This window comes from Atractosteus spatula, chromosome 3 (assembly GCF_055471065.1).
Source record: "Atractosteus spatula isolate fAtrSpa1 chromosome 3, fAtrSpa1.hap1, whole genome shotgun sequence".
NCBI classification, from domain to species: domain Eukaryota; kingdom Metazoa; phylum Chordata; class Actinopteri; order Semionotiformes; family Lepisosteidae; genus Atractosteus; species Atractosteus spatula.
Window position 1 is genome coordinate 3,953,479 of NC_142708.1, and position 22,575 is coordinate 3,976,053.

General features: G+C 38.0%; 1 long non-coding RNA gene across 1 annotated transcript in view; it reads left to right on the top strand.

Moving 5' to 3' along the window:
* The window catches only part of LOC148837287 (uncharacterized), a 69,784-nt gene that overhangs the window by 41,426 nt on the left and 5,783 nt on the right, over positions 1 to 22,575 (top strand). The window contains exon 3 of the long non-coding RNA XR_016090834.1: positions 1,196 to 1,295. This is a non-coding gene — a long non-coding RNA (uncharacterized LOC148837287). The remainder of the gene's footprint in view (positions 1 to 1,195; positions 1,296 to 22,575) is intronic.

Consider the following 22,575-nt stretch of genomic DNA (forward strand, 5'->3'; position numbering starts at 1 on the left):
AACCACTCAGGCCAGAACAGCATGACACGGGTCTTTTCCATAACTCATCCCAGTTTGTGCAGCTAAAGAGTACATCTGCAACCTGAAGTCATTAGGCGTGGTTGGGGAATATACAGTTTAAACATACAGCAGAACTGTTTCCTATCTAATAATGAAAAAGAAAAGCAATCTTCAGTTCCAAATGTACATGTATAAGTAATTGGAATGGAAATTTGTTTAAATGTGTATTTTTTATGTGTTAAGCAATTAGTGTTTAATGTCATGGATTTCAATAGCATTGGTATCGCAGCAACAATCATAAAATATTTTTAAGAAGCTACCCCATAATAACAGTTACACTTTTTTCTATTATATTTTAATATATTATATTTAATATTTTTTTATTAATTTTCTATAGCCTAATTTTAATCTTTTCTGCAGACATTTGTACTGTAGGTTGAATTTGGTTATCAAAATGTATTGCTTTAATTTGAAAAAAAAAACAATCTACAGTCTTCATTTGAAAGAAGATACAAACCAAAGTCAAGCACAGTGAAGTTCATATTTTTTTTATTACTGTTGTTTTTTTTACATCTCTGGCCAAACAAAGTTGCTTAAGGTTTGAAGTATTTGTTCTTCATGGTTAGTATGTTGAACGCCCTTTGTCACATATAGATCTCTGCAAACATTGCTGATTTGAATGTCAGGGTCTAAAATGTTGGTATATTTTGAATACACTGTTATTAATAATAAAGCAATAAAAAGGAACATAAGGAGAAGCTTGGGGGCAGACTTTTTGGTGGTGAAAGTACCCAAAATGTGTTTTGAAATGTGTGGAAACAGATATAAAGAGCAGTGATGAGGTGATACCCTTTCTGTATGTTATTTGGGATGTAATATCAGTGCATCAGCTTTAATTTCACTGCCAAGGTACTGAAATGTAGGTTAAAGTTCATAATTCTGTAACCGCAAAATGTTTTCTGCTTGCATTTGTGTGTATGTAATCAGTCAGCTTACCTTGTCATATGCATATAATAACTCTGTTTACCTTGTGTGTAAACATAACATGTTTTCCAGTTTGATTTATTAACTCATTATATATTAATTTGGTTGGAAACGTGGTTTTGTATAGTCAAAAGGTACATGTCGTAAAAATGTTTCCTACATAAATACTTGGTTCTATATAAAACGTTGATTTGTCTGTTGTCTGTTTCAGAAGAGAAGCAATGCCTTTTAACAAGCCCCTAAAAGGCACATCTTTCAACAAATGACATTCCTGGCTATTTCCCAAGGCAAAATGCTGTTTATTTTCTGAGGTAATTTATTGTATATTTTAGCAAACTGAGAGCAGTCTCACTAAACGGAGGGAATTATTTAACCCTTTTTTTCTGTGCTCCTTTCTGCATTTTCCAATGAGCTCAGTAAATTAGTTTCCAAACAACCTTTAAATACCAGTGTTTAATGTAAGGTGAATTCAGTTTTGAAATATTTTTTTGGTGTCACCTCACAATTTTTGGTGTGAGTTTTCGCAAGTGCAGTGATTTTTAAATCTCCTTTCACTTAAAACCACATATACCAAAACCTGAAATATGCATTTGAAGCCAAACAGTTGTGATGTGGTTTCAAGATCTGGAGACTCTCTCATATAAAAATGAAAAGCACTATTAACTGCATTGTGTAGAATTGAAAATTATTTTGCCTTTTTTATTTTTGCTGAAAAAATAAATAAAACATGTGTCACTGGCAAAGCATTCTAATATAATATGTTATTTTAAATATATATCTTACTACAGTACCAATATGTATTAAGTATGTACTGTAGATCAGGACGCACATATTTACACAAAGGGTTGTTGGAGTATAGAACACGCTACTCAGCCATGTTTGATTTCCTGCCTTTTTTAAGACATGGCTGGCTGAGTTTTTTAGAACAATTACTTACTAATTACCAAATGGGCTAAGCCCAAAAAGATTCCTTGCGTTTTAATGTTCGTAGTTTATACAGCCTCCTCTTCATACAGTACGTTTAGGCCCAGATAGTATTTACTCTTTCTTCTGAAATCAAACCCAGACTGTATTTAGTGACAAAAAATGATATTTTTAGGACTTCTAAAGAGCATTTCTCAAAAACAAAAAAGCAAAAGAACAGTTCTACGTCTGATGTACATGAAAGTATGTATTTTTTAGCTGAGTGGGAATATTCAATGTGACGTTTATGTGGACTGTTTTCTTCTGTTTCAGACATATTCGTAACACGTATGTTTTTAGTTCTGCCTTTGCATTTAAATCACAAATACATATCTTTCAAAAATGGTTTGTGTTGCCAAATAATGAAAAGTGCAGATGGTTTACAAGTCCGGTCCTTTAGTAACTGGCCGACATCACAATAAAGACGTCGTGAATAGGTGTCTGCTATACGACTGGTTTCATTGTACAGAGTGTCCTTTTCTCCTTGGGTCTGAAGTTCTGCAGTGGTTGTCTACCTTGGTGGGTTCCCCTCCCCAGTTCTTTAAGGCATTCGTTTGTTTCTTCTCCTGCATTATTTATCTGATGGTGTATTTGCATATTAAACAGCAGCTCTTTTCATAGTTGGTCTACAACCTGGAATGATGAAAGAGAAAGCTCTGCACGCAGATCCATTAACGCCAGACAGTGCTGAGATCTCCTTTTCCTATTTGCGTTTTTGAATCCACTACACAGTGCATTTTTTTTTTATTTGGCAAGATAATACTGTTAAGCTTTTCCATTAAAACATTAGTGAGTGAATATGCTTGCTTAAATCACAGCCTCTATCCTTCACAGATAGCTGTAGCTTTTTGGATTTGTAAATTTCAAATACTTCTACCCAATGGTTTATTTTCTTTGATTTTACTAATCTAATAATAATTCTTATTAGGAAACCTTCTGTTTAATTATGCCACAACCTATTCACCTTATAGTAACACCACAATCCAATGATGTATCATTCTAATCACGTCTTGCTGTGATGAAAAAAATCTCAGCAGATATTTTCCTAAGAAATAATTTAATTTTTAATATGTGCAAAATTAAAAACCTGCCACAACCCTCTACAGGATAAACAGGAATGGATATGAATGGATAGTTGCATAGATATTTCAAACATGCTTTGTTAGCAGGTCACAACATCTTGTCTACACATAATAATGATGCCTTCAAAAACAAAAATTGATGGTAAGATTTAAGATGGAAAAGCATACGTCTGATAAGCATGCATTTAGACTTTCACCCAATGGAAGACACCGTTAAAATGATGCACATGATTTGCATGCCTCATACTGTAAACAGTGCCCCCATTGCATTAGGGTGTCAGGACTCCAAGAGTTAATTTCTTGCATGTTTTGCGAAATGTTTCCGGTGTGGGGTTTCCTGAAGGCTTCTTTTGTTTAATAAAGCTTTTAGAATTCAGAAAGAGGTGCAGCGCAGAAGGAAATGGGATGAGAAACAGGACTGTTGCGACAATGAAAAGGCAGCTGCAATGTCTGAACTTAACCCGAATTTAAGAATGCACAGTACTCTAAGTGTGCTCTCTCAAGTGCGGTGCGGGGAGGAGAGAGCCACTCGCCAATCACCTCTCTCCTGATCAACTCTCTCCTGCAGCACGCAGTGCCAGACATCTGAGCGCTCCCCCCCCCCTCCCTCTCTGCCCTCCTCGCGCTGATCGGCTCTTCCATGTGGGAGCCACACATTCAGATCTGTGCTCTCGCAGCAGCAAAAAGTGCGCTGGCGGGGAACCGGAGCTTGATTCGCCACGAGCAGACACACCTGTGTTTGACTTCGCTTCAGCATTAAAAGCAGCTATTCAGATATTCTCAAATTCTCAAAATTTTCAATTCTGCGTCTAGGCAGTACCGGATGAGAGAAAGGCCTTAATTTCGAGAAAAAATTCTATCCTCTATTTCTTTAAAAATCTGGAAAAAAAACACTTTACTGCAATTTTTTTGTCCTCTGAATCTCACATATGTTCTGTATACATGGCTGATTAGAATGCCGAGCATACAGTCTCTCCTCACTAATGGTGGAACATTCATTTACACTCATTAGCCAGGTCTGGGCAATAGGGTGACACTGTTGTCTGGGAAAAGCACAGAATAGCACACAGAGGAAATGGCTGGTGATGCAAAAGGCCCAGCTGCAGGCCCATGCACCTCCTGTTGCTGGAGCCATGGGAATGAAAACTAGTTGGGTTCAAGGTCATCGCTAACATTCAGCTGCCATGGGCTGCATTGTCTGCAAGCCCTCTCTCCCTTGACACCTTCAAGAGTTCTTTCTGGCGACCAAAAAAGAACCAGTCAATTGATACCATTACACTTCATGCACACACTGTCTACAAGCTGGCTTTGAAAGTCCTGAGATGTATTAAACGCAGTTTCGTTAGCGGGGAAAAAAAACAAATCTTGTGTTTTCTGTCTTCCCCAGCCCAGCTCTTTTCAGTTAAAACCTTTTTTTGTTTTCATTTATCACTAAAGCCTGGATTCTCTTTTTTCCTTTTTATTGCCATAAAAGTACAGAATGAGGCAACTGTTGAAAAGAAGGAGGGGACAAAAGGAATGGACAGGAAAAAAGGAGGTGGAGGGGAAGGAATATTTATCAGTTAAAGGAGCTCCAGGCTGGGAAGGCAAATTGCTCAGAAATAATATAAGACTCAGTGGTGAAAAGAGAAAATATAAGCTTAGATCAGCAAAGAGACAATGATTAGCCTCATTGTTGGAGGCCTTTTGAGCTTCATTGCTCCCAAAGAGTACCCACTAATGAATCTATCGAAGGTTGGCAGAACATGCATTGAAGACAAACTAGGTTATGGTGGTCTTCCAAAGCACTGTAGTATGACATAATGATGCAGAATACTTGCACATATGGTGTCCTTAATCTGGGACCAAGACTGTATTTTCTGATGTATTTAATTAGAAGAACTCAGGCCTTTGTCTGTTTCCAAACTGCTTGAACCTCTTTTACAATATAATTGTAAAGTATACACCTGTTGTACACATTCTATATGTACTGTATTTATCTATAGGTCTATAAAGGTTTACAGTGTATGTATATATTATGTATTTTAGTGTTCTGACTTGTTTGTGTTTTAGCCTGTGTCTGACATTTAGTCAAAGAGACATTTCCCTTCGAATTCCATGGCAGAGAAACCTCAGGGCTGTGTTTTAGCTTGTGCAGCCTAATGGAAACAAGCCTGACATATCTCAACTTTATTTGTTTTGGGTTTTTTTTAAAAAACCCACACAAAACAGTAAACCATTGGTCTAGGTTTCTAATCCATCTCTTCAACGCTGTGAAACTTGAACTTTCCAAATTTCTCAGCACATCTGCAAATAAAGAGCATAAAAAGAGAGTACAACAGGATAAATCAGCTTGCGTTTGAAATCCACTGCAGCATATTAAACGGCACAGTTTCATTGTAAGTAAGGGCGACCCCGCGGCGTCTTGCGGTTTGAAGCTAATTGTTTTCGTCAGGATGGGGACGTCTGGAAGTCCATTCCAGTGCCCCACCAGCAAAGCTTCAGTAACTGAGCTGGCCTGCAGAGAATGAGCCCACTTTGTAGCGACACAGCAGGCTCAAGCACCACCTATTCTGCTCTCCAAACTGTCATGCATAACAACTTTATTGTGCTAAATTGAACTTGAAAGCAACCAAAGGCTATGAGAAGGAGAGGCTATGAGAAAAGCGTGCTGTCAGTGCTGGCCTGGAAAGAAGAGCCTGAGACAGGAGAATAAAAGACCTGGGCCCATGGACACAGCACATTGTTTCATTTTGGAGTAGGATTCCCAGAAGGGGGAAATGGCAAATGGGATGTAAATTTATTAAAATGCATTCCCCACCTCCAAAGTTTGCTGGCTGCGTCCGCTGGACTTTCCCAGCTCCTTGATTTGTTGCTTACCACAGCACTATAATGACATCCAGCCATTATTGTATCAGATGCTTTTTGCAAGGATACAATAATGATTAATAGCCGGCTGAAATTTTTCTCATGGGCACTGAAGCACGAAAGTGTTAAGCAGCCACAACACTCCTCAAATCCCCCTTTTCTGCTGGGCTGAAAAAGTTCTCTTGTACCTCTGCATCTGGGAACAAAGAGCTTGTTAATTCCAGTCAGCTTTTCTTCATGTAAAGAGAACTTGTTTTTTTAAGTAACAGCTTCATGGGCCTATTTAACAACGCTGATCTTATTTCTTTCTTTTGCATTTTTATCTGATCTCTAAAGCCTTTTCTAAGGCCTTCTGCTACTATGTTTTTACTATTATTAATATTAATTGGTAAGTTTCCTTTGCTGTTTTAGTTCTTGCTAAGAGTTTATGATTGCACTAAATTAGATAAAAAATCTGGTCCAGGCATAACCTTGGGGCTTGTTCAGGGTGCTGTGAGAGTCAACAATAGGCTGGCTCTATTCATTGTATCACTCTATGTTCCCATGAGAGGCTTACTACTGAGAAGGAGTATATCAGTTTTCCTGACAGGGGTGTTTATTCATTATATGGTGGTAGGCACCGCTCAATGAAAAAGATTCACCTTACGTTTTGATGTGTATGACACACACTCTTAAAAGACCAAGCCATTCTTGGCCATGATGAATATAGATTAATTCTCTTATGCATCTGTCTGTTACGTTTTGATATTATCTGCCTTTATGTTATAACACCCCCATATTTGTAACAGGAATAAAAACAGGCACTTTTTACGTGTGACGTATGGCATATTTACCCACCTGAATGTTTTTCTAGACTTCAGAAGTAATTGATATGAATTACAGAACTTTGGAAAAACTGTCCTGCAGTTGGGTCATAATTCATTTGCTATCTAGACATCTAAATCTTAAATCAGTGAATAATAACAAAATTATTAAGATGGTTATTTAGAATGCTTGAGTAACCTGATCGGACTGGAAACAGATCAGGGTGTCCAGTCCTGGTCCTGGAGGGCCAGTGGGCTTCAAGACCTGTACTGGATACTCCTGGATTAGATCTTTCTGTGACCTGCCAAAGCAAGTGAAATACAGAACATAGCAATTTATTCTGATCACGTTTCATAAAACAAAAAAGTCTAGATTAAAGGTTTTACTTATAATAGACTTTGAATTGTAATATGAATTTTCTCCTTCCAACCAGTTGCTATGTTTCTGTCTTATTTAATTGTGGTATTCAGATATTCTGAATTGCATAAGAATTAAACTGAGAAACTGTGAGGTCCTGTTTCATGTTGACATGAAAGATCCTGGGACATACAGCTGATTTCGTAACACAAGAGTGTCCATTATTGAGCGGAAAACGTTTGTACAGACAGACTAAGGAGCTGCCTCAGTGTGCAAACTGCAAAGGAACAAGGAGAGGTTAATTAACACAGAGAAGTGCTCCGTGCCTAACCAAATTCAAGTGGTAAACAGGAAACACTAAATGGACTGTTTCAACAGCGTTAAAAAGATGGAGAACAAATTACAATTTAGTCAGTTCAAACCAAATACCTTGCAGATGCTCACAATTCATTTTATAGCAAAAGACCTTTTAAAAAAGTGAATACCTCAGTAGTTTCTGTCTGAAAACAGAGTCCTGATGTTCAGACAGGGGTTCAATGCTCTTTATTGTTGGGATGTAATCAGATGCTGCTGTGAATTGTTTGATCCTCTGTTTCAGAATTGAAAGACCCTTTAAGTCAAAGACAATTCTGGGTGAGGGGAGAGACCCTCCCTTTCCTTTAGAATAGGAATACAACTGTTGGATTACCTGTTTTATAGTTATTTGACTCTCCATTTAAGAATATGTCTGTCAATGGGTTTTATCTTTTTTTTTTTACTATTGGCCTGCTTGATATATGATGCCAGGCAGACCTGACAAACTGAGAACTCAATTTTTTGCTATGATTTCCTGTCAGATAGCCTGTACACATTAATGTGAGTATATTTCTGAATCCAGCAGGCACTCTCCCAACTCCCTCTAAAGTATTTCTTCCCAGTCTTGTGCCAGCATACTACTTCATCAGCACCGTTTATGGGTTTAAATTTGCTAGGAATTAATTTTACTATAGTTAAAACGACATGCCGAGCAGGAGAAACTAGTGATCCTTCATTTAGTCTTGCACCAAGGGGAAACTCGGCATTAAATGATATTGATGACAGGGCACATAGCCATTAGAATAAAATGGGTTTTGGTTTTCTCATGCTGGCTCTGTCAAGCTGTTTTTACTTCCTTTGGTGTCCCTGGAATGTAAAAGATTTATTATGATATAATCTTTTGTTTCAGTTTTTAAAAAAGAAAGCTCAGCTGTATTGCTAAAAGTGAAATTGTTTGTTTGTTTGAAAACCTATCTACAGTACACATCCACACTGAGCCAAAAAGAGACATATTGAAACGTAGTAAAATGTGATGCGGGATGTTCACATTTTGATTTACAAGGGGTGGTAGGAGGCTTGGGCAGGACGGTGGTGCTTTGGTTAGCTTTGCTGGGGCTCTGGGTTCAGCTCCCGGGCTGTTATCTGTGTGTTCTCCCTTTGTTAGTGTGTGTTTCCTCTCATGGCCCAAAGACATGCTGGTGGGTTCATTGGTTCCTGGGAAAGCTGGGAGTGTATATGTCCGTGTGTTGGTGTCTGTGCCCTGTGGTGGACGGGTGTCCCGTCCAGGGTGCAGCCTGCCTTGCACCCTTTGATTGCTGGGATAGGCTCTGGATCCCCTGCAAGAAGAAGGTTAGAAAATGGATGGATGGAAGGTGACTCAGCTGATATGGGCTTTTACGTCAAGCATAGGCTGTGCTCTATGATCCTAGTTGAAGCCTGGGTCGTTCCGCTAACTGTGACCAGCATCCCCCAAGTAGCAGGGCGTCTCGGCACCTCTGGTGAAGGGGTTGGTATGAGTCAGCCAGGGCTCTCTTGGTGAAACAGCGAGCTGTGAGACTTGACATGTTCCTGCAGGCGTGCAGTGAGGAACGTGGTTATCTGAATCTACCGCACTACGCTGCAGGGTTTATTGCTCGCTAAGATCCGCATGGCGTGATGGCGTAATGTGTGGGCGAGTCAGAGGTGGCTGTCTGCATTTTTCCCTCCCCCCGTGTGGGTACAGAGGTCATCGCGGTGAGCCCACACATAGGGGAACATCAGAAAGTCTACAAACAGGAGGACGCCAGTCAGACCATCCAGCCCACTGGTTGCTAGTAGCTGATTGATCCAAGGCTCCGATGTAGCCATGTCCGGAAACATGCCAGGGTACTGACTGGGTTGCTTGGTCTGTACTCCCACAGTCCTTTGAGTAAAGAAGTGCTTTCTACTCTTGGTTTTTAATCTCCGCTCGAGTCCCCTAGTTTGTCTTTCACTGTTGATTCTAAGGATGTCTCCCGGCATGGCTGTGTCAATGACTGTAAAGCTTTTCAAACTGAGGTCTCCCTCATAGTTTTCTCAGTTCAAGACTAGAACATTCTGCTTTCCTACCCTGTCAGTGCAGGACTTTCCTTTGAGCCTCAGAACATCTCCGACTGCTCTAATCTGGACTCAGTCCAAAACAGCAATATCTTTTTTGTATCTTGGCAACCAGAACTGTTGACAATATTCTAGATGATGTTGTGCTAGTGCACAGTTGTGCTAGTGTTACTATACCATCTCTTGATCTAAATTATGTCATTTTAACTATATATCTTTTCCTTTTTTTGCTTCCTCATACTCTTTACAAGATGAAAACATGTCAACATAAACACCTATATCTTTTTCTTAGGTGGTTTATTCAAACTCAAGGTTTCCTATTTTAAATTTATAGGTTAAATTATACACTATATTCTACTCAACTGTATATACTAATATCCTGTGCATTTTGAATACTACTACACACAGACGTTTTCTTATGTAGCTTTTATGAGGTTAGTGTTCTCTGTTTTTTTATTTGCAGTTTATGAAGTTTATACCAATTTGAGCTCTAAAATCTTTCTTCTTTAACTCAGCTACCAAGTTAGATACAACCCGTTTGAATTTGAAAGTCTCGTTTCCTCAACTGATAACGGCAGATTACTAAAAAACAACAGATATTAAGTCAGCTTTTCTCTGCTTAACTCTAGAAAACCTAGCAAAAAATACTTTTGTGTTTGTGTTTGTTTGCATTTGTGTTTTCTTCTCTAAGCCGATCAAATGCATTCCAGTGCTGCTGCCTTCTGACCTCTTTGGTGTGCTCTCCAATGATGCCATACAAATTGGTCATTCCAGACTCAGAGTGTATATACAGTAATAAGCAATAATGGGATTTTATTTTTATAAAAGATCCTGAAGTTATAACACTAAAGTGGCTGATGACCAAAATCAAGGTTTTGTCTAGCACAGTGCTTATAAAAATGGCACTTGAAGTGCAGAATTGCTGGTAGCCTACTGGTTTTTAAGACACTTGGTCTTAGAAGACACTGAATATTAGGACAAGAGTATACTTTTTAGATTTTAGGCTTAATTGCCTCATAATTTTGCTGATCAACTGGCCTGGGTGTTCCCAATGGTAAAATAGAATTCCATGCCCTTAAATTATGATGAGTCCTTTGAAATATTTTTCTGACAGAATTATATGCATCTCTTCAACAGCCAAGGCACCTCCCCGATTCTTGCCTTATACACCTACCATAAAGCTGTTTGAGAAGCTACTTCTAAGGGTGCTATATAAAATAAAGTTCTTGTTCTTGTTCCTGTTACTGTTCCTGTTCCTGTTCTTGTTCGAGTTATCACACAGCTGGACCAAAAAACTCATGATCAGAGCCTGAACATAAAATCAGCTACTGTTTTATTTACTGTTTTCAAAAACCTCCTATGCCAAAAAGGCCAGAGGCCAGTGTCAGTGAGACAGGAGACAGCGTCTGTTGTATACAGTATATGTTCTCAGTTTGAAATGCGCTTCCACTAATGTAGCCCAGCAGACCATGGGGGCAAGCCAGGATACGTCATGGATAAGACACCCCGCACACACTCAAACTCAATTTTAAGATGCCAGTTAACTAAGAGAGCATGTCTTTGGACAAAAGCCCAATGGGCCAAGGGGAGAACATGCAGGCTCCACACGGAGGTTTTTTTTGGAAGAATAGAACTAAGGACCTATGTGCTGCGAGCACACACATACCAGTTCATAACATACAAGAACACGATGTCTTATGGCTTTGTTTACGAATAAATGGAAATGCATTGCATGCAGCATGTACAAAAGTGTGTCATTGAATGGTTACACAAATTGAAACAAATTATTTAGTTGAATTGAAAATTCCATTTGTAATAACCTGACAATTGTAACAAAAGTGTTGAAAAAGAAACTAAATTTTTAACAAGCTATGTTATAAAATACAAATGAAATTCAAATATGTGTGTAGAAAGCAGAGTGCCTAAAAGGAATATTTTCGTAACATTTGAAGATTTACCCAAAAATTAATCCTGTTCAAAAACCTTCAAGACAGTTTTGCCTCTATTGGTGGGGTGTACTATAGTTCATGCTGTCATGCTAAGCTAATGAACAAGTAAAGGTTTATTCCATGCTGAAAAGAGAAGAAAGGAAACACAATGTTTCAGCTGTGGAGCCTTCACACATCGGAAGAAGGCTCCACAGCTGAAAAGTTGTGTTTCCTTTCTTCTCTTTTCAGCATGGAATAAACCTTTACTCGTTCCTTTGCAGGAACAAGTAATGTTGGAGTAATGCTGACGCAGCTCCCTACTTGAACTACTTTATGCTAAACTAATGTTTAGTCTGGTAGATAAAAAAACATTTCCGACTGGATTAAGATCAAATGTTTTCACGATTATTTGGAAGCATACGATTAGAAATGGGATATTTATTCTCGCTGCTACACATCCAAGCAATTTCTTAAACTCACTGTACATATTCTACTTGAATTTGATTTTACTTTCCTGGACTCAGTCTACTCCGAGATGTCTTTCCAGTGTACAAATTTAGTTTTTAGAGAAATAGAACAACCTTATTTTCCTCTGCCTTCCAAATGTCTGATGCATTGGCATATTGGGCTTTAGTGTGAGTACTGAAATGGGAACTTTATACTGAATATAGAGAATAAAAGTCATCCATATTAGGACCTGCTGGGAAAAAACTCCACTAAGAAGAGGGCAACGATACAGATGGCAATGTTTTCAGTAATGTATCATGGGCTACTGTAGTGCTTGTATTGTGCACATTGAGCGCTGCAGAAAAGAAGGATGCAAATATTGTAGTTGGATGAGTGCAGGCTTTTTTGTTCGACCCTGACATTTTTGTCGCATCGAAATAAAAAGGGCAGTGTCCGTTGAAGATTTGTGTATAACCATCTGTGGTATAAACCTTGGGAAACGTGAGAAACTGTAACTCGATTAGCATAAGAATAATTGACACATCAAATTAGCTGTACAATCACAGAAGGTTATTTGTTGGGGTGGGCACAAGCAGACAATGCTGCCGTCTGGAAAAAAAGCGCAGAGACACCGGGATTAACCCTTTCACTTCTCCTCTGCTCTGAGGAGCTAAAGCCATTATGACGAGCCACTGCAGTCTAGCAGAGGGGGAAAGAATAAATAAAACTAGGGGTGTTGGCATTGTTCATAGCACCAGCTTACTTTCTGAAGACAAAGAAATATTCCTTTTTTTCCCTCATTTTTTGTCATTTTCCACAGACCTTTTCTGTCAATAGACTGAATGTCTAAGCAAGGCCTCTACATTGCGCACACGCAAGCACATTTGAGAGTGTGAAGACTCCTAAATATCCTTTATGTATTTTCCCATTGGTATGATCTGCACTGAGGGAAAATGTATGTCTAAAAATAAGTCTGTTTTTATTAGATCCTGTTTTACAAAATCAAGATTAACAATTGATCAAAGCTGCTAATTTCTGAAATGAGGTAAATCTCAAAGCAGAGCTTCGGTTTTTAATCCTTAATGACAGCTATAGCAAGCATAATTTATATTACATTTCTGAATAAAATCTTAATACAAAAATGTGATTAGATCGGACTACAGGCTGGTTGGTATATGTACAATATCAGAGAAGGTCACCAGCAACAAACAATGACAATTCAAACTGAAATGCACCTCATAGATGAAACAACATACAAGACCTTTAGTAAGCAGATTAACATTCATAGCGCTGAAGCTTTAGTGCCAGTTACGTTAAAGAGGACAAAAAATACCTTTTCAGTCCACAGTGTAAGAGTGATTCATTACATTATATATGGTGGATTGCGTTCATTACTTTGCCTGTGAAATATATAATTGTATGTTTTCTATATGAATATATATATATTTAGTGGTGTTTTATCAGTCTTCCATTTGCAGTAACGGTCACGAAAGGGTTAACTTGCAGCAGCCCGTGGCTGGGTTAAATATAAAGAAATGAGACAATAGCTATGTACAGTTTTGTTTCATGGCAACAACAAAGGCGGTCCTTTGGATAAGATGTGTGAACATATTTCTCAAAGAAGCTGCATACATAATTGAGGCCCCATGGAAGGGCATTCATCCTAAGTTGCCAGGCTGCCTTCATTTCAAACACAATTGGTATTCATTATCAATTTAAGAACATTTTACAATTCACGTACGATATAGCAGAATGTTTCGCTTTTAAATATATTTTCCCGAATTGGCTGGCATTTTACACAAACATTCTTTACTGATGCTGTTAGTATCAGTAAATAGTAAGCGTTTCTGTATCCTAAATTATTATTGTAATTTATGAACAATAAGAATTGTGTTTGGGTTTTTTTTCTGCCCTTGTGCACGTCACCTGTCTTGCACTGGATATACTGCTGTATATGATATTAGTTAATTTTCAGGAAATCATATTACCAGACACTGTGCTTAACACCTAAGGCTTTAAAAAAATGGAAAATAAACGGAAACAAAAATGTTTTTTCTGCTGCTTCTGCATTTCACAATTATATTTATTTGTTTTTCCTGTTAGGTTTTTCTATGTTCTTTTGACACGTAGCAGTCTGTACAATGAACCTAGTAAGCTCTAGCAGTTGCGTTTAACTAAGTGCTCTGCAAAAAAAGAGATACCAGTTAATGCTGTATGTTTGTATTTGTATCTTATAGTATAATTTTATTTTATTACAGCCTTCTTCACCTTAACAAAACCTTATAGTAATTATAACATATTTTATTTAGAGATTTTATTTAGGATCATTTGGCAAAGTTTTAGTTTAAATGTGGCATTGACTTGTTGGTACATGGTTAAAGTAAATGAATACAGTATGTTGAATATTGAAAATTAATGTTTTAATTGTTTTATAAAGCCTTAATGGATACTATCCATTGATTGATTGGTATGAATATTAATCGACTCTTTATCCAATCATATTGTAACGGGAGATTATTGGAGATGGAACTCTTAACAATCATCCAACTCCGCTTTTTAAAGTTTCTATAAAGTTAAAGTTATATATATATAGTTAATATAGTTATACTGTATTAGGTCAAAGTAACAAAGTTACTAGAGTCACATGAGCAATCATCAAACACAGAAAATCATATTGACCGGATCAGTGTGACCTATCCAACACTGACAAGATACATGGGTGTATTTATGCATCGGAAAACTTACACACTTCTAGTTTAGGGTGAGAGCAAAGAGCAGCAAAAATATCGGCAGGAGAGAAAAGTTCCATTTTATGGCAGTGGCATCTCCTCTTATGCTGTGATTGGATGGAGAGGTCATTCAAATGCATACCCATAAGTCGTTGCGACTTTAAGCTTTGAACCTCATTCTGAAACTTGCTCATCCTAAGACAACTATCTGTCAGTTCATTCATTATCAGAATGTTGCTTACTCCCGATAAGGTGACCGAGGCCCTCTCTCCGGCCTATAGGGCTCAGGACAGGACTACACTTTCACGGTGAAATGAGAGCTTCTTTCTGTGAAATGTGTGTCTATAAGGATATGGTGGAAAGACACCTGTATTATGATTAATAATAAACAATAATATTTATTAATAATTCATAAGAATGAACTCAGGTGTACTTTTTATATTATATCCGTGTGGCTGGCAGTGGCTGTAGCTTTCACAGATGTGAGGCAATTCTGTTTTCAAACTTAGAAAACCTGACTTTGTATTCATATTCTCTACAGCCAGATTACTTCTCTTGAAAATCTTACTTTGCCATCACAGGTTTTGCTGCAATCCACTTGTACAGAGAACTGAGACTGATGTGTTAACATCATGCCGTTAGATACAGGGAACAGGCATTTTAAATTAATTAATATTTCATACACAAGAGGAGCTATTGAAAGAAATTTGTAACTTGTAAGTAGGTTAATGATGATCACAAATCATGACCTACTTTTACGACTTGCACTTAAAATATGCATATACATCTGTATCGTTGGTAAGCACGGTTTAATTTTTTATCATTTTAGCTCATCGTGTTACTCATAGCAAATTAATAGTACCAGGTCAGCTTACTGAGGAGCTCTGCTTCACACTTGTTTACTGATGGTAGAAGTGTCTTTGGGTATCCATGACAACACTCTCGTATGCCAAGGATATACCAAAGCTATTCTGCCAAGGGCAGCTGTGGATTTGAAAGAACAAAAAAAACAACAATAAAAAGGTATTTTAACTCTTTGTTATACCTTTATATAGACAAGTTAATTCAAATACAGTAACATTTCTGATGGTATTTTTCATTCATCTGCAGCGTGCGGATATTTATACTTTATAGGCTTGTCCTTCTTATCTAAAATTCCCTATATGTGCTGTGTTTAACCATTTGATTGTCTATCACATTGCCCCTACTGTATAAAATATCCATATACACTATATAGTGGAAAGGGTTTGTTAACTCATTCCTCTAATTTAAACTGCCAGCTATGTCTAAAATAGAATTATTTTCTAAAAACCCACACAAGCCTTACTCACACTTTGACTGAAGCATAGTTACTTGTGCTCTCTCTTTAGGTGGATGGGTAGTAATCTCCATACATTCTGAATCATTAATGATTATAAGGTAGATTTACATTTGTAGAAAATAAAGAAAAATTCAGATACTGTATTCCCAGATGTCTCCAGTTTATTATAATTTAAAAGTGAATGTGTATCTCCCAACAAGAAATGTTAATATACAAAATTATTGCTTGTACCATAGCACTACTTCTACATTAAAGCACTCCTGTACCACAGTAACACACAAGGATGAAAATTGACAAAAACTATGCTAAAAGTGAAACTATAGGAGACAGAACAAACTAAAAATAAATATAAGCTTTAGCAGTGTTATAAAATCTGTGAAGCTTTGGAATATAGAGACAATTTCTGAAGTTAGTTTATTCTTTTTTTTTTACATGATCATTAAACTCTTAGGAAAATAAATAAATGGGATTTGGTTCTGATCAGAATGTCAGAGAGTTAAAAAATAAAATCTTGCAAAGAGAAAAAAAAAGGAGAGAGTAAATCCCAAAAGGTTTGGTGCAGCACATTTTTCCTATGTGGTTGGCGAGCTGTATTAAAAATTCTGTTTCTTCTTAAAATCCTTCTCATCATAATCATGGCATGTTTCTTAATTGCATTGTACAGTATTCATGCCACAGGATTTACATTTCACATATGGTCTCTCAGGAGCGGGAAGGGATGAAAAAGGAATTGGGAAACGTAGTCTTCTTGCTCTTTTCTCCTGCACACTTTTGTGTATTTTTAAAATATTTTTGGCATTCCCTCTCTCATGGATTTGTATCTTTCCAAGTTCAAGGTAAATTAGGGTGTTTTCAAGGGCGAAGACGAGCGTTTCAGTTTCGCAATGAGCGATGTTGTTTTCCCTTTTTAATCAATGCTCGTGTTGTAAAATGGTAAAAACATCATATTTTTATTATAAGAAATAGGCTGCAGTGACCAAGGCTATTAGGGAGGGTCAAAGCTGGGGAAGTTCAAATCCAGCTCATGAAGTTCAGAGCCTAGGTATAATTAAATCACAGAGAGCTTAAAAAAATCTCAATTCTTTTTTATCTAATTTTGTAGATAAGTAGCTTTTCATGAGGTAACTATAATAAAGAAATGGACTGAACTCGGACATGTCGGGTCTAGGATGGACTCCTGGATTCTTCTGTACATTGATCTCATGCTAAAGAAAAGTATGATGACTTCCTTCAGGAGACCGATACTGGTAACATTGTGGGAGAAGATGGTAAATGGCATACGTTTTATAATGGATGTTTTGCTGAAAAGCCATGCAAGAACAGAATCAGTCCCTGATACAACAGTGATCGCTGTCGAACTCTGGTGGGCACTGTAGCTCTGCTGTTTGTGTTCTGGAATTGCAAAGAGAAACAGCCAGCTTCAAATTGCACATGTACTGGACAAAATGTGTGGTCTTCCCCCCTCTAACAGGCAGTTCAGGCCCACAAGCAATTTGCATTTCCAAACTGAGGGTAAAGAGCAAAAAGCCACTGCCAGTTCCAAATCACAGGAAGGTGAAACCTACAGCAGGCTTAAGCCATGGTTAGTCTGTGTGTGGAAATGTGCGGAGACAAAGACTCTTAACTCAGGAAAAGATCCTTGTTAAGTCCTGTCAGTTAATTTCAGAAACTTGATTTCGTCCAGAGAAGCATGTCAGTGGTCTGCTGTATTCTGTGGGTTTGCACTGACTGCAGCGGAGTGACACTGGCCTCATGCTTCTTGTCTGCAGGATCCAGCCGACTGCATTTCCACGTCCAGGAAGACAGACAGTGGGGCACGACAAGTGCTGTCTTCAGATAAAGGAGCATATACTTGAGGAAAGGTTGAGCCGGTGTTTTTAATAGACTGATATTCTAGATTCCCTGTGTTGAAGAGAAAAAAAGTGAGAGTCAAGTAATAGTAAGGAAAAAAGAAGTTACGGTCCCTGTTGTACTCTCAGTTCTTCGCTTTCTCGATGAATTAGCTATACTTCTGAGACTCAGGCGTATCACGCTAGTGTCCATCTGTCATTTCTTTACCCTTTACCTGGATAAGTTGTGTGCTGATAATTAAGAAAGTTCCAAGTTTCACAGCAAAAATGATCTTCCAACACCACAACGATCTAAATACTACACATAATTTAAGATGTAGTGAAATACAATAGCAAGGGCTTTGCCTGGGAAAATATATAGTACACTGGCAAAATGCAGATCAAACTAGGTTTAGGTATTTTCTGTGAGCAGAGTCTCATAAACAAGATGCATTAACTTTAGGTTACATGTCGTAATGTCATGACTTTTTACCATTAGCTCAGTGTTTTGCTGCTCAGTCATTAATTCGGTTTTGTCTATCATCCATTTTCATTCCTAGCAGTAAGTAACTGAAGCAGGATTTACACACTGTGGTGTAAATGGGATCAACACAGAGATGTGGAGTTTCCTTGATGGATCATTTCCTACATGAAGTGAACAGAAAAAACTGAACTGAACACACAACATTGCATAAACAGAATTTTTAAGCTATCCATTGCTAAAACTACAATTTTGTATGAAAGATATATATATATAGATTTATATATAATTTATTTAAATGCCGGCTAATTCTATTTACTCTTTCTTCTCCAGTACGTTCTTCTTCTGTTTTACCTGTTTTACCTCCATTATGTCTATGGAGACATAAAGGCTATTGAAAATGCCAGGTGCTGCAGGTGCCTTCAAGTGTTATGTTCTAAGCAATTTTGTTGTCATCTACCAGTGTTAAACATGATGTAATTGAATTTCAGCCAATATTGCTGTACAGCTCTCGTATGGCACAAACATTGGGAGCAGATTCCACCTTTAGGATCACTGCCAGGTGTAATTTCATTCAGTTCTGATACAACCACCAGCAGAATAATGTATTTAAAAATTTCAATAATGCTAACTGTAGTAATCTCCTCAGAAATGGTCCACTGCTGTTCATTTTCATAACCAGATACAGCTCTCCACATGATCTTATACCAGTACTAACAATGCAGCCAAAAAACGACCAGGTAACGGGACCGATTTCAACTGGGAGAAATACTGGATAAACACCTGGAGCTGTTTTTATTCTTAAAGACATCTGAAGAATCTGAAGGACAAGCAAACGGGCAGTCTCCCTCATATATGGGATTCTCTGATATTTCTTTGTTGTTTTTTAAGCATGAAAGGTTTGTGGCTTTTTGCTATTCATTGGTTATTTAATTATATGATGTGCACCCATCTCTCAGCCATCCCCATGCGGTTCTGTGATTGTCTTCTGGCACCATCAGCAGAGTCTTTTTCAAGTTTTCAGCTTGTTGATTGCAGCCCCTTGGAGAAATACAATATAGTCACCGATATCTACACACTGTATCTATACAGGGTCTAGAAGCAGGTTATATTATTTTGCAGCGATGTTTGGTTTGGAATGCATTCAAAATCAAGGACTTTAAGATTTGAATTTTTAGGCGATTACCCTGGTGTTGCTCCTGAACACAAGAATGTTCAAATATGTCGTGTGAGTCCTCTAGCTCTAGTCCTCTATCAGTTGTTTCTGGTGTTGCGAATATTCTGTTATATTGAAGGATGAGTGCAGTTAATATTTTTTTCTATGTATTATTCCCTTAAATATATAGACTGGGAACTTACAGGGCACCAGGTTCAAAAAATAGCAAATGGCCTTGATTCAAGTATGAATCATCAAAAGTCTGTATGCTCGTATATGCAGGTGTTTTCATAAGAATATGAAAACATGAAACCTAAATCAGCTGTCAGTGGAGCACAGTGGTTAATAGTGCTGTGGTGCTGTCTACAGTATGTGGAGTTTGTATGTCCTTCCCATGTTCATGTGGGTTTCCTCCCACAGGCCAAAAACTGGTCGTTTTAGGTTAATTGGATTCTGGGAAACCTAGCCCTAGGTGTGTCTGTGTGTCTGCCCTGCGATGGACTGGCGTCCTGCCCAGGGTGTACCCTGCCTTGCACCCGTTGCTTGCTGGGATAGGCTCCACCATGACCTTGTACTGGAAAGGGGTTAGAAAATGAATGAACAAAAAACAGACTGAGGTAACTCAGAGTTTTGGTCCTCCTACAGTACAGTATGCCTCAGAGAGCATTTTTATAGTCTTTGGAAATATCCACACAAGCAATACAAAATGTTTTTTTGGTGTTATTTTCAGAAAAAAAAAATCCTTGCTAATGAAAGGAGTTCAGGCTTTCCAGAGGGAAGGCACGGGATCACAGATGAGGAAGTGCTGTTGTTTCTTAAGTAAACGCGGGGAAAATTGCTGAGTAAAAATGTTGTAATTTAATTCTGGAAACTTTGGAATGTTTTCAGTCTCGCAGTTGAGCATATTAGTGAATGAGCAGCATTCTTCAAGAGCTCACACCCCAACAATACGAGCTTTGTAGCGATGGCCATCAATCAATTGAATCTGCACTATTTATTCAACAGCAAAGAGTTTTATTACAATTTACAATAGAAACGGAGCAGGGTCACAGGGCAGTACAGAGGTGACGTGTTGGAAATTTGCCACCCATTCACCATAATGTAATGTTTCACTATGATTCTGTTCATCAGCACAAATATCTGAATTTCATCCATCCATTCATTCATTCAAGTGGTTTTTCTTTAGAGAGCAGCAGCGAGCTGGGGCACTGTCCTGGATAGCACAGGGCAAAAGGATAGATGATTGCCCATTGCAGGGCACTTTACATTTTTGCCACAGCCAATTAAAAAAGTTGATTGTAACGAGGCTGAACTGTGAGTATAACCCAACAGAGGATGATGTGCCCGATTCATATGAAATGGAACCAATAGCTTTGGTATTTTGCTTGCATGGTCCCACCCAATCTGGCAATTTTTAAAGCAAGTCCAGTGCAGCTTCACTAAGGTAAAGTACAGTTAAAGGTGAATTGCGGTCTGAAAGTACAGCTCTGTTATATGTGAGTCTTGTTCTGAGGGCAAAACTACCCTTGAGGCACAACAAGACTATGCCCCCAGAAGATGAATCATCACAAACAACTAAACTGAGCTGACTGAAAAAAATACAGTAAATTATTTACAGGAGCCTGTACTCTTAATGTTTATGTGTAGCATATTTGTTCAAATCACATGGTGCCATTCTGATGCACTGGCAGATTTGCAGTGGCTCCGGTTTTCATCCAGTTTTACAGCTTGATGACATAAAGCAAAACAATTACGTCAAGTAGCCTTCCCCAGATCAGACAGCAAGGTAGTGCCTTGTTTCTTTATCAAACAAGACTCACTCTCACCGAATTAATTAATACACATATTAATACACATATTCCTCGTTCTAGAAGAGGCATATTGTAGAAAATGGCAGTAAACTAGGTTTCTGAAATAACCATTTATATCAGCCTTGTGGTCTTCAGTTGCCTGGAACATTAAGTCTTCTCTTTGTTGGAATTAAAATGAATAGAAATCTTGTTAGGAAGGGATGAAAGTCATTATTGTCTGTTTACAATATGTTTTTATTTAGATTTGAACTACCCCAATAGCAAAATAGGTTTCTTTCAGTGTACTATAACCCACAATGGAAAAAATACTGGTCTGAAACTTATCTAACAAATTAATTCATAACCTAATCAGAGACATCTCACTATATACCACTGGATTGATACTTTATCGATAATGTGGAATTCACTTGCTGATTGCCTTTTAAAAAACACATTTGGCCAGTCATATTATCATTTAGATTGTGAGCAAAATGTACTGAGCATCTAAAGAAACGTATCACTCCCTGTTTTCAGAAAAATTCTAAAACCTTTTTGTGGTTGGTGCACTGACATTTCATTATCATGGGTAATGGGTAATGAATGGGTAAAAATTATTACCCTGATTAACATAAGTCTTCAAAACTTTGATTAACAGTGTGGCCAATGTTGTGACTGTTGGAAGCAGTACAAGCTGTACATCTCAGACACCTGCTTTGCACAAGGTGTAGTTTTCTGCCCCATTCCTTTCACAGACCGTGGACAGGCAAGTGGCTGATCACTGGTCTCTGAGCCCTTTATACCACATGTACTCCCAGTTCAATACACAAAAGTTCAAAGGAGCCCAGGGCGGGAGCATAACTGCAGTTTACCTGAGGTTTTGCTCTAACATGTTGATGGCACAAAGGCATTGTTCTGTTCTGTTCATTTTCATGAGCTTTGGCATCCAACAGATTAACATCTCAGTTCACCTCATCATCTGAGCCCAGACTAGTGAGGCGATTGCTTCTGGAACAGTCAAAGAGTCTGTCATAGTCAACTATGAACTATCTATAAATCAACAGCCAAACCACTTAATCAATATTCAGAATCCCAGTGTTTTATTTTCCTAAAAACATACAGTATATGCATAAACTTAGTGCTAAGTTTCTTTTGATGTGTAGTACTAGCATTACTACTGAGGCTCTTTGTGGAGACCAAAATGTGTGTTATGCAAAGTCATGGGAGAGGGTTCTTTGTACACTGTAGACATTTGTGCTTACCCCATCTTCTGCAGGTTGAAGATTTTTTTATTTTTTAAGATCTGAATATAATTGATCAACTGCAATTTAATTGTAGGTAGTTATGTGTATTTAGTGGTTATCCCTAGATATGTTTTTGTCTAGCAGATGCGCCAATGATTTTATGAGCATGTTATTCACATTGGGGCTGCACTTCATTCTTAGGCGGACTCCATATTAGATGGCATTCTTCTAATTCCTCTGCGATAT